This window comes from Sus scrofa, chromosome 1, assembly GCF_054392235.1.
Source record: "Sus scrofa isolate SSC_HxYL_T2T_F1_AM1 chromosome 1, Sscrofa_HxYL_maternal_Yorkshire_Landrace_v2.0, whole genome shotgun sequence".
NCBI classification, from domain to species: Eukaryota; Metazoa; Chordata; class Mammalia; order Artiodactyla; family Suidae; genus Sus; species Sus scrofa.
Genome location: NC_139383.1, coordinates 10,371,723 through 10,383,761, shown reverse-complemented (window position 1 = coordinate 10,383,761; position 12,039 = coordinate 10,371,723). Strand labels below are relative to the sequence as shown.

At 40.4% G+C, this 12,039-nt stretch overlaps 1 protein-coding gene and 1 long non-coding RNA gene across 9 annotated transcripts in view; one reads left to right on the top strand and one right to left on the bottom strand.

Moving 5' to 3' along the window:
- Positions 1-12,039, top strand: part of LOC110259923 (uncharacterized) — an 85,101-nt gene that overhangs the window by 1,962 nt on the left and 71,100 nt on the right. The window lies entirely within an intron of this gene.
- Positions 1-12,039, bottom strand: part of LOC102161179 (uncharacterized) — a 708,589-nt gene that overhangs the window by 654,655 nt on the left and 41,895 nt on the right. Inside the window, exon 2 of one of the 5 annotated variants that reach the window (XR_014844204.1) lies at positions 6,880-7,038. The exons of the other annotated variants lie outside the window; for them this stretch is intronic. This is a non-coding gene — a long non-coding RNA (uncharacterized LOC102161179). The remainder of the gene's footprint in view (positions 1-6,879; positions 7,039-12,039) is intronic. 5 annotated transcript variants of the gene reach the window in all.

Here is a 12,039-nt window from a genome sequence, read left to right as displayed (position 1 = left end):
GAAGCATGAGAGAAATGGTGTGAAATGGCTGGGGCTACCTCATGAAGTAGGCCTCTTTTAGGAAAAACTCATTTTGGCCCCAATGTTGTGTGACATGAGAATGCCATTACAGTAACGCTCAGCATGATGATGCTAATGTGAAAACATCAATGCCCCACTGCAATTTGCATCCAGGGCCAGACATCTCATTGAAAATATTTTTTACTAATAATGCAGTAGAGCACTATTAGGACATTTGTGTCAGAATGCAAGAATAATGTTTGCTTCATGGGTTGTTTTACCCAAGTCATTTGTCAGAGAGTATATATGGGATATGATTTGATCAACAGTCAGATGTAATATAATCTGTGATAGCCAAGCACTTTCTAAACAAAGGCTTACTGTACTTAGTTACGTGGAATTATATTTATGCCAAGAATCCTGAAGTAGTTATCAAGTGAAAATATTTCAAGTTGACTTTATGAAACACATGAGTTCCTGAGAAGTTTTGTATGATTCAGAGTAAAAACCAGAGTCACATCCTGATTTATTCACTTTGTAATTCCACTTTTACATGTCTCAGGTTTTCATAAAGGCAAGGCCATCTGTATTCATTTTTGTTTTTAACATTGAAAAATGTAGTTCTAGGGGAAAATGTGGACAGAAAGTGTCTAAAGTTGTAGGAAAATGAAACTTTGCTGATCCCTTATCCCTGCCTGAACTGTGTTTTCTCCCTTCACTGTACTTCAGGCCTATCCAGTCCAGTTGGTACTTTCAACTTCAGCCTTTCTATAATATCAGGAATTTAATAAATGTATAGTATTTGAATGATCAGAAAAGTCATATACCCAGTTTAGTCTTTAAAAATTATGTTTTCTACTAGGAAGGAGAAGATGTGTCTTTTCCCTTCTTCCTGCTAATTAAAACTAAAAAGCCTGGACAACAATAGATAGATAGATAGATAGATAATTTTAGTAAATATATTTATTATTAACTTACTAAGTATTATACATTTACTATATATGTGCATATATTTATACACACACACACATATATATAATTCAAAGACTCTGAATAGTGGAGGGAAGGAAACATACTGACTAAGGACCTTGGGACTTGAGAATCCAGACAATGATGAGTTCCCTGAGTTTTTTGTCTCACGTATCACAGACTTGGAACTGGGGAAGCTGGCAACTCTGAAATTACAATAGACGCAGACAAAAAGTCCCAAGAAAAGCCTGTCCTCTCTAACTGAAGGACTAGGAAAGAGGTAGCCTAACAAGACAGAAAACATGCAGACAGTTGCCTCTCTGCTTTAGCCAAACACCACAGATAAAACTGTGGCTCCATCCACACCAGCAAAGGTAGACCTTCACCTTCATGAGACTGTGAGAAACCTGACACTCCCATCAGGGAGCAAAGAAGACCAAGCAAGGAGTCAGGACATTCATCCCCACCAGGTTACAATCAGGCCCACCCATCACATCCCCCATCCTGTGGTGTCAGTGGCTCATCAGAAACAAATCTGACTAGCATCAATGGGACGCAAGTTTGATCCCTGGCCTCGCTCAGTGGGTTAAGGATCTGTCATGGCTGTGTGCTGTGGTATAGGTTGCAGATGCGGCTTGGAACTTGTGTTTCTGTGGCTGTGGTAGAGGCCTGCAGCCGTAGCTCCGATTAGACGCCTAGCCTGGGAATCTCCATATACCACCAGTGTGGCCCTAAAAAGACATGTGCATGCATACATGCATGCATGCAATACAGAGTCTCATAGCATAATACAAATATGCCAGGCTTTCAACTGAAAATAACCTATCACCCCAAAAATCAGGATAATCTCAAACTGAAAGAAAAAAGACATCAATAGATGCCAGAACTGAGAAGACAGAGACGTTGAATTATCTGACAACAATTTTGAAACAGCCATTACAGAAGTGCTTCAACAAGCAATTGTAATTGCTCTTGAAACAAATGGAAGAAAAAGAAAACCTCAATTAAGATAACAAATGAATACAACTCTGTGTACATAAATTTAACAACTTAGAGGAAATGGACCACCTCAAAAAAAAAAACCACTATCACAACCCACCCAAAATTAAATGATAATTTGAATAACTGTATAACTATTCAGAAAATGAATTCATAATAATTTAATTCCCAAAAAAGAAATTTAAATAAGAATAACACCAGTTTTACATAATCTCTTCCAGAAAATAGAAGAGGAAGAAACACTTCCCAGTTTATCTTTCGAAACTATTGTTACCCTAATACCAAAATGAGAAAAAGACAGTATAAAAAGGGAGTTCCCGTCGTGGCGCAGTGGTTAACGAATCCGACTAGGAACCATGAGGTTGCGGGTTTGGTCCCTGCCCTCGCTCAGTGGGTTAACGATCCGGCGTTGCCGTGAGCTGTGGTGTAGGTTGCAGACGTGGCTCGGATCCCGCGTTGCTGTGGCTCTGGCGTAGGCCGGTGGCTACAGCTCCGATTGGACCCCTAGCCTGGGAACCTCCATATGCCGAGGGAGCGGCCCAAGAAATAGCAACAACAACAACAAAAAGACAGTATAAAAAAAGAAAACTACAGACTAATATTCTTCATGAATATTGATGTAAAAAAATCATAATAAAATATTAGCAAATATAATTTTGCAGTATATTTAAAAACTTTTATATACCATGACCAATGGGGTTTATCCTAGGAATGCAAGGCTGGTTCAATGTTCAAAAATCAATCATTGTAATCTGCTGTAATAACAGAATAAAGAAAAGTCACATGATCATATGAATCAGTGCAGAAAAGGCATTTGAAAAAATTCCACATCATTGAAGATTTAAAAAAACACCCAACTCGGAGTTCCTGCTGTAGCACACAGGATTGGCAGCATCTCTGCAGGGCCAGGATGTGAGTTTGATCCCCAGCTTCACACAATTGGATAAAGGATCTAACCTTGCAACTGTGGCTCAGACCTGATCCCTGGTGCAGGAACTCCATGTGCTCCAGGTGCAGGGGTGGCCAAAAAAGAAAAAAAAAAAAAAAAATCCAACTCATTTCTTCTATGACCCCTTTACTACTTGCTGATATAATCTTGGGCAAAATTATTTAAGAGTCCTCATCTGAAAAAAGAGATGGGGTGGATAATGATATCTAACTCACTGGGTTGATGTGTAAATTATTATTATTACACATGCTAATTAATCATTACTAATTAGACAGAAACAAGCTTGTTGAAGTGTTCTATGAAATAACTTCTTTTCTGGTTTTATACATTCCAAGCATGAGAATTTAGCCTTCATGAGTTCCCATCATGGCTCAGTGGTTAATGAACCTAACTACTATCCTTGAGGACGTGGGTTCGATCCCTCGTCTCACTCAGTGGGTTAAGGATCTGGCATTGCCATGAGCTGTGGTGTAGGTCGCACATGTGGCTCCCATACTGCGTTACTGTTGCTGTGATATGGGCTGGCAGGTACAGCTCCAGTTTGGCTCTTAGCCTGGGAATCTCCAGTATGCCACAAATGTGGCCCTGGGGGAAAAAAAAGAATTTAGCCTTCGAAGTTGGATAAGACCTTCTTAGTTCAAGTATCTCCCTAACTACAATACCTAAAAGTGCTCTGTATTTTTTTATTTTTTGCTTTTTAGGGCAGCACCCGTGGCATATGAAAGTTCCCAGGCTAGGGGTCAAATCAGAGCTACAGCTGCTGGCCTAGGCAACAGCAACACAGTATCCACGCTGCATCTTCGACCTACACCACAGCTCATGGCAACACTGGATCCCTGACCCACCGAGGCCAGGGATCAAGCCCGCACCTTCATGGATACTAGTCGGATTCATTTCTGCTTTGCCACAACAGAACTAATAAAAGTGCTCTTTAATTCAGAAAATTACAGGCATACTTCTGAGATATTGCAGGTATAGTTCCAGTACCACAATAAAATGGATATCGCAGTAAATCATGTCACACAAATTTTTTGGTTTCTCAGTGTATATAATCATATTTATACCATATTGTAGTCTATTAAGTGCGTAATAGCATTATATCTAAAAAAAAAAATGTATCTACCTTAATTTAAAATACTTTATTGCTAAAAAAAAATGCTGTCATCTGACAACACAGGGTTTCCACAGACCTTCAATTTGTAAAACACAGTATTTGTGAAGCACAATAAAGCAAAATGTGACAAAATGAAATATGCCTGTATATAAAGCACAGAAACATAAATTGTAGGTGAATAAAGTAAAAATCAAATGAATATCATGCATATTTTACTGCCAGCTAATTTAGGCAACATTATATACAATAAACAAGGAATACTTTATAATGACACTTTGATATAAGTTCTGGTCATTCCACAGTGAGGGATTGTTGAAAACCATTAACGAATGTAGGTAATATTAATAATAATAACAGTGACAGTAATAAACGGACCTCTATTCTTTTGGTCCACAATTCCATTATCCTTGTATTTTCCAAAATCTTCTAATCCTCTGCTGTGTATCCAGTGCAGTTCCTTTCCCATATCAAATTGGTTCAGGGATAGGGTCTTCCTTGTCTCATTGCCCTTATTCCTATTTGCAGAAAATTCTTAAATCTTTGCAGATGAAGTTACTACATGTATATTCAAATGCAGATTAACAACGCCACCTCTGGAGTTCCAGTCGTGGCTCAGTGGTTAACGAATCCGACTAAGAACCATGAGGTTTCGGGTTCAATCCCTGGCCTTGATCACTGGGTTAAGGATCCAGCGTTGCTGTGAGCTCTGGTGTAGGTTGCAGATGCGGCTCAGATCCCGCATTGCCGTGGCTCTGGCGTAGGCCGGCAGCTGCAGCTCCGATTAGACACCTAGCCTGGGAACCTCCATATGCCGCAGGTGCAGCCCTAGAAAAGGCAAAAAAAAAAAAAAAAAAAAAAAAATGCCACCTCTGCATCGCCTGGGCTGTCCTTCAGTACACACCACAGATCCCTGCATATTATTATTTGATGACGCAAAGTAGCTTCCCTTCTATCCAGGTGTGGTGTTCTGGGCCTGTTCTGGAACCTCAGTGCTCAGAGTTCTGGTCTGCAATCCCTGTGTTCTGACCCTGGCTGCTCCGCAACAGTGCATTCTGAGGAGGAGCTGACTCTCCAGCTTTGGCAGGAGGAGAACCTTTCCATTGGGGGTCCAGGCTAAAAATGGATTCCATTGCCTGAGCTGAACAGCAGCATCTGTATCTTGCATATTGTATATTGTGACTAAATGTCTTCCCTGGTTGCAGGAGTTCAGAAGATTTGCTGTTTAGTCGTTTGGGGCTTATCATTGTGCAGACCATAAATGCTCTGAAAATACTGAATGAATAAATAAATCTCTATTGGCACCACAGGCCAAGCTGAGCTGAAAGGACACACACACACACACTCTAAACACATGAAAATGCTGGATAAACTATTTTTTTAATGCACATTCAAACTCAGAACCAATGAAAGGAAATCCCTAGATGTCACAAATGAAGAACAACTCAAAGAAAAAGGAATGAGTGGGAGCTGAAGCCAAATACATGACAGGAATAGGTAAACAGATACGCCTTGTAGGCTTGGGACCCCATTTTAATGCCTGCATTGGGACAGAAGACAAAAAGCAGGAAGCAGAAAACCAAGCTCCAATATAAAACATGAGTCTTTGCCTGGACTGTGACACTGAATTTAGAAACTAAGCGCATTTGTTTGGGGATTCAGCAAGGGAGAGTGCCATCAGCTTAGGGCAGTCAGTGGGAAAAGGTGCCTATAGGAAGTTGGAACCAGGTGTCTTCTATACAAATCTGCGCTGTTTTCATGGTGAGAGAATCCCAACTGAGAAATTCATTCAAACACTAGTACAGTAATTCCACTTCTTGGGTATCCTTAAACGTTGAAAACAAGGTCTAGAAGAGAGCATTGTACACCCATGTTCATGGCAGCATTATTCACAATAGCCAGAAATGTGGAAGCAACCCAAATGTCCATCAACCGATGAATGGATAAACAAAATATGGCATAACATACAAGGAATACTAGTCAGCCTTAAAAAGGAAGGAAATTCTGACATATGCTACAATAGGATGAAACTGAAGGATGTTAATGCTAAGTGAAACAAGCCAATAACAGAAAGATAAATCCTGTATTCACGTTTCTGAGGTAACTAGAATAGACAAATTCATAAAGACATAAAGTATAATAGTAGGGGCTGGGGAAGAAGCAAGTGGGGAGTCATTGTTTAATGAGCACAGATTTTAGTTTTGCAAGATGAAAAAGTTCTGGATATTACTTACAATGTGACTATATCTAACACTACTGAACTGTATACTTAAAAATGGTTAGGATGGTAAATTTTATGTGCATATCACTACAATTAGAAATTTTTATAAAAAGCTGGTGCATAACCACTGAAACAGTTCAGGCCCCAGCAGGGCAGTAGATAACAAGACTCTGTGGATGAGAGCACAATCAGGCACCTGTGTCACCCTAGAGATGAGCTCAAAGATGACAAACAACATGGGGAAACGAGTCACCGTGGAATCGAGCGGAAGTCGCAAGTGGAAAATTTTGTTCTCGGGGAGATACAGACTATAGAATAATCTGAGAGAATATCGGGAAAATATTCCTACCAAAGATAGAAAAAAATACCTATAAGCCAGAAATGAAAGAACAGAAAAGTAAGGAGGTTAGAGGAGAGGGAAGGAAGAGGTAGCATTAAAAGATAAACTGAATAGGAATTCTAGAAATAAATAATACTGTCATTATAATTTTTTTTAAATCATTGGATAGGTTAAATACTGGTCTAATTGATACTGCTCCTGAATCCAGAGCAAGGGGAAAAGCAACATGTTTTATTGAGACCTGGATTTTAACCAGCCAGTTGCACAATTTAAGAGTCATGATATAATACCTATTCTGCAGCTAGAACAAAACATCAGGCATCCTTCCTTTTCATTTTCAAGTCGTCAGATTTGGGGTCAGGCACTGTTCTAAGGCCTGGAGACGAAATTATGAATAAGACAGACAAGGTTCTTCCTCTTCTGGTTCTTGCAGTCTCGCAGTTTGTTGTCTAGAAGAAATTAAGCATAAATACAGTAATTTCAGATATTTTGATAAGTATAATGAAAAATTAGTACAGAACAATAACATGGGGAGTAATGAATGTCAGTGGGGCCTCCTGAGATGGAAAGTTCAGAAAAGGCCTGTCCAGGAGTTCCTGCTATGGCACAGCGGGATTGGCACCATCTTGGGAGCCCTGGGACTCAGGTTCGATTCCCCCACCCAGCACAGTGGGTTAAGGATCCGGCGTTGCTGCAGCTGCGGCTCAGATCTGATCCCTGACCCAGGTACTCCATATGCAGCAGAGTGGCCAAAAAAAAAGCCCTCACCAAAGAGTTGGCTTTAACCTGAGCTTGGATGAGAAGATACCAACCAAGCCAAGACCTGAGAGAAGAGTAATCTAAGGACAAAGAGGCTCTGAGACAAAGAAGGAGCAAAAAACCCCTGGTATTATTTAGGAGAGATCTAGGTAGAAAGAAAGGCTAATGATGTTTCCCATCAAATGGAGTTAATAAGATGCTGTGGTAGATAACACCCTGTCATTTGCGTTGCCAGAGCATCACTGGTCCCATTAAAGTTTAAGTTGTAACTGAGTTCTAGGATACAGTCTATTTGGGAGAATCAAAGCCAGGCTCTCAGCTTCAGCCAGAATTTTACTGCCAGGGGCAGACATAGAAATATATTCTCTCAGAAGTCCACAGGTGTCTTTTATACTTCATATTGCCCTCGTCTGAATGAACAAATGAATTGAGTGCATACTGTTTGCTAGACATCTGGGACCCCTCAAGCTCCATCCATTTTCTAAAGCAAAAGTAGCAATGTTTTTCAGTAAAGAGCCAGACAGTGCATAGTTTCAGCTTTAAAGATCATACCATCACTGTTGCAACTGCTCAACTCTGCCATTGTAGCACAAAAGCAGCCAAAGATGATACATAGATGAACTAGATTAACAAGGTGGCTGTGGTTAATAGCACTGCATTTATAAAAACAGGCAGTGTTTTGCCAACCCTTGTTCTAAAATAATGATACCCAAAGTAGATCGAATCCAAGATGAGCTTTGGGGTGTGAAAAATAGTATCGTGACTTTTATTTGTTTTTAATCACCAAAAAAAAAAAAAAAGCCAGTAAGCAATTCATCTATTTATAGTTAATATACAGCTTGACATGGGTGCTCTCATTCAATCCAATGTCAGAGCATAAGAGGTCAAAACAGTATGGAAGGAACTGTGAGAGAAGAAGGGGTGTCCCAAATGTAGTAGGGCTGACCTTTCTATCTTTAACACAAGCACAAATGAATAATGTGAAAGTGGCAGAGCTAACATTTCTCCAGCCCCTAGTGTGAATATTTGTTGGTCACATGGAAAACAAAAACAGTGAAAAGTTAATCACATCTGAAATGCAATCCATAGAAATATCCAAATCTGTATTAATTATCTATTGCTGTGTAATGAATCACCCCCAAAACCTGGTGCCATGAGACAGTAATAAACATTTAATGTCTCATATGGTCTCTATAGTTCAGGAACTTAAGAACAGCTTATCTGGATGACTTTGGCTTTGTGTCTCAAATAAGATTTTGGGCAGGGCTACAGTCATCTGAAGGCCTGAATCGGGCTGGGGGATCTACTTCCTCCATGGCCCACTCTTGTTGGGCCACTGACTTTTGGGAAGAGGTCTCAGTTCCTCACTATGAGGACCTCTCTGTTAGGCTTGAGTCTCCTCACAACATAGCAGCCAGATACCTCCACACTGAGTGATCCCAGAGAACAAGGCAAACGTGGCAAAATCTTATATGGCCAATGTCAAAGATCACTCACCATTACTTCAGCCAAATTCTCCTAGTCACATAAACCAACCTGATGTACTGTAGGAGGAGACGGAACAGGTTTGACTGCCAGGAGCTGAGGGTCACTAGGGCGACCTTGGAGACTGGTTATTATAAACTACTCTCTCACCTCTAATAACTTCCATCCCTCCTGCATGCAAAATATGCTCACTCCCTCTTCAGTGCCCCAAATGTCTCATCTCATCCCAGCCACAGCTCAAAATCTAGACTCTCATCATTTACATCAGCTTTAGGTGCAAATAAGACTCCTCAAAAACCAATGAACTTTACCCCAATGATGTTTTTGGGTTTTGAGATGGTTTATTGAGAGCAAAAATGATTTTCACTATTATGTTAGACCATGTTCTCCAGAGAAACAGAAGCAATAGGATATGATTGATAGATACATAGATAGATATATAGATACATAGATACAGAAATAGACTGACTTTGTGGTTTGCTTATGTGATTACAGAGGCTGAGAAACCCCACAATCTGCCATCTGTAAGGTGGAGACCTAGGAAAGCCAGTGGTGTAAGTTTCAGCCCAGGTCTAAAGGCCTGGGAACCAGGAGAGTCACTGGTATAAGTTCCAGTCTGAGGGCAGAAGACCAAGGTTCAAGTAATTACTACAGGCCAAATAAATGGCAGAGGCAGAGTTTGACCTCAGATACTGCCCTCTCAGATACCATACCAGTGTTCTCAAACATTCATATATGTAAAATTACTTGAAATGTTACTTAAAATTCAGATTCCTGGACCCCAAAGATTCTAACTCAGCAGGCCTGGCGGATACCCTGGGAATCTGCTTTTTTCATAAAATACCCCTGGTGGTGCTAATTTGAGTGGTTAGTAGCTTTCTCAGGCACACATTGTATTATACACACATCGTATTGTAAGCTATCTCCTAAATTGGTATTCTACTATAACTAAATAAATCAAACTGTATCTTAGAGGTTAGATGTTCCTTTATAAGTAACTGTTCTCTCTGATGTTATGAATTAAGGGAAAAGCATACACACACATGCATATGTCAAACTTAAAAAACTGAAAAAACAGAGGTTATTATTTGTATTAAATTTAATTTTCAGTTTACAAACAGATTCTTTGCAGTAAGAAATTTCTAAGACAAAGTGCCACATAGATAGCATTACCCATAAATTGAACAAAATTCTTTGGCCACTAAAACTTAAAACAAAAAAATTAATGGCAGAAATCCCAATGCATAGAGAAATACTTAGACTAGTAAATATAAATTGTCTACCCTATTTCTTTTTTTTTTTTTTTTTTTTTTGCTGCACTTGAGGCACGTGGAAGTTCTGGGGCCAGGGATCGAACCCATGGCACAGTTGTGGCCTATACCACAACTACCACAATGCCAGATCCCTAACCCGCTGCACCATAAGAGAACTTCCAACCCTGTGTTTTTCTTAAACATCTGATGTTTGTAACACTCACCTGCTCTTGAGAAAGAGTTGACAACAAAGCAAATAAACATGTACCAAAAATCGTTAAAGAAAAGATTCAGAAAGACTTAACTGTGTTGCATTTGACAGCCTGCTCTTCTTTGAGGATTTTATGCTTGTGATTTTACATTGTACTTATATGGCATAGTCATACCTCCTGCTGGTAAAATTGTACCTGGCTCATATGATATTACCATGTATGTCTCCTTATCATAGGTTTGTACTGGAAAGAGTATCAAGACTTGCAGGTATGCTGTCACCTGAATGAGTGTGTGAACAACTAGCCTAGCTCCCTGTCAATGTGATTCTGTGTACACCGTTTCAATTACATCCTTTTCAGGATCACATTTATTATGTAACAGAGTATATAAAGGAAAGCCCTTTTCTTAGTGTTAGTTAAATTTGTTGTTCTCATAGTTATTTTCCTATTGCAAAGCAGTAGTGATATGACCCAGGAAGGCCACACGCCTGATAGACGTGGAGAGGAGTCATGCAGGGGGACTCCTGACTGGGCTGCTGTGTATCACTACCTCTGCTCTACAGAACAAGGATCTTTCTCAGCAACAGAAAGGCAGTTTGTGGGAGAAGTCCAGGGAGGCTTGCTGGAAACAAAGCCAGACCTCTGCTCCTGGTGGTTGGCCGAGTGAATAGAATGTAAAGAGGCTCCAGGGATGGGTAGATGAAGATTCTACTTGGAAGTTAAGAAACTGAGCTTACTTCTGGAGAGTCCGCTTCAACCACCAGTTGCGCATCAAGAATGATAGTCTATAAGGAAGTGGCTCAGGAGTGAGGTGTGGACCTTGAATGAAAGGAGCAGAAACCTACAAGAGGGCAAAGGAGGCACATGGCAGGGCTGAATAAAGCCCAACATGGTCTCCATCGTGTAACTAGAGATGGGTCTTCCCTTGGAGCCACCGTGCCCACTCCTTTCCACTCCCTCGAGTTCTTTTGCATGTTAGACTCTGCCTCCCCTCCCACATGGGAGAATTACAAATCTGTCTTCATCTTTCATTCTGTGCATCCCAGACCAGCATGTCCAGAAAGATGCTGTGTGGTTTGGATAGGCTTTTAGATGCCTCGACTTGATTCAGCCCATGGGTCCAAACCCACATTCACCTCTAGGAACACCTGGGCAGCCTACCTACAAATGGAAATTGCCACAGGCCAAACTAAGAGCATGAAGCTGCAGGGATGCCAGTAATGCAGGCTGGGTCAAAAGAAGAAGGAAGCTTTCCTGAGGAACATCAGTTTGAACTGGCAAAAGACAATGGACACGTGCTTGGGGCAAGGTCCTAGAGGAAGAAGGAAGCTGAGAGAGGCTGCCCCAGTCCTATGCTTCCATGGATGTATGATCAGCCAGGACAGCACTACAAGATAATATGTAAACTATATTAAACTATGTTTGAAAAAAATATTTGTAAAATTTTTAAATGTTCTATACACAGGTACCAGTTCCATCTCTAATGCACTATTGTTGTGGTCATGATAAGTTGTAATTCCTCACTTAGAATAAGGGTGGCTCACATTTATTGGATACTTTCTGTATGCAGCATACCTTGCTAACATTCACATACATTAGTGCATCTCATTCTCACATCAACCCAACAAAGGAAGCACTGCAATCTCTCTTTTACAGATAAGAAGTAGAAAATGAAAAAGATAAAGTAATTTGCACTAACTCAGAATGAGCAGTCCTAGGGAGTGCAGTGGCCTATAAGTGC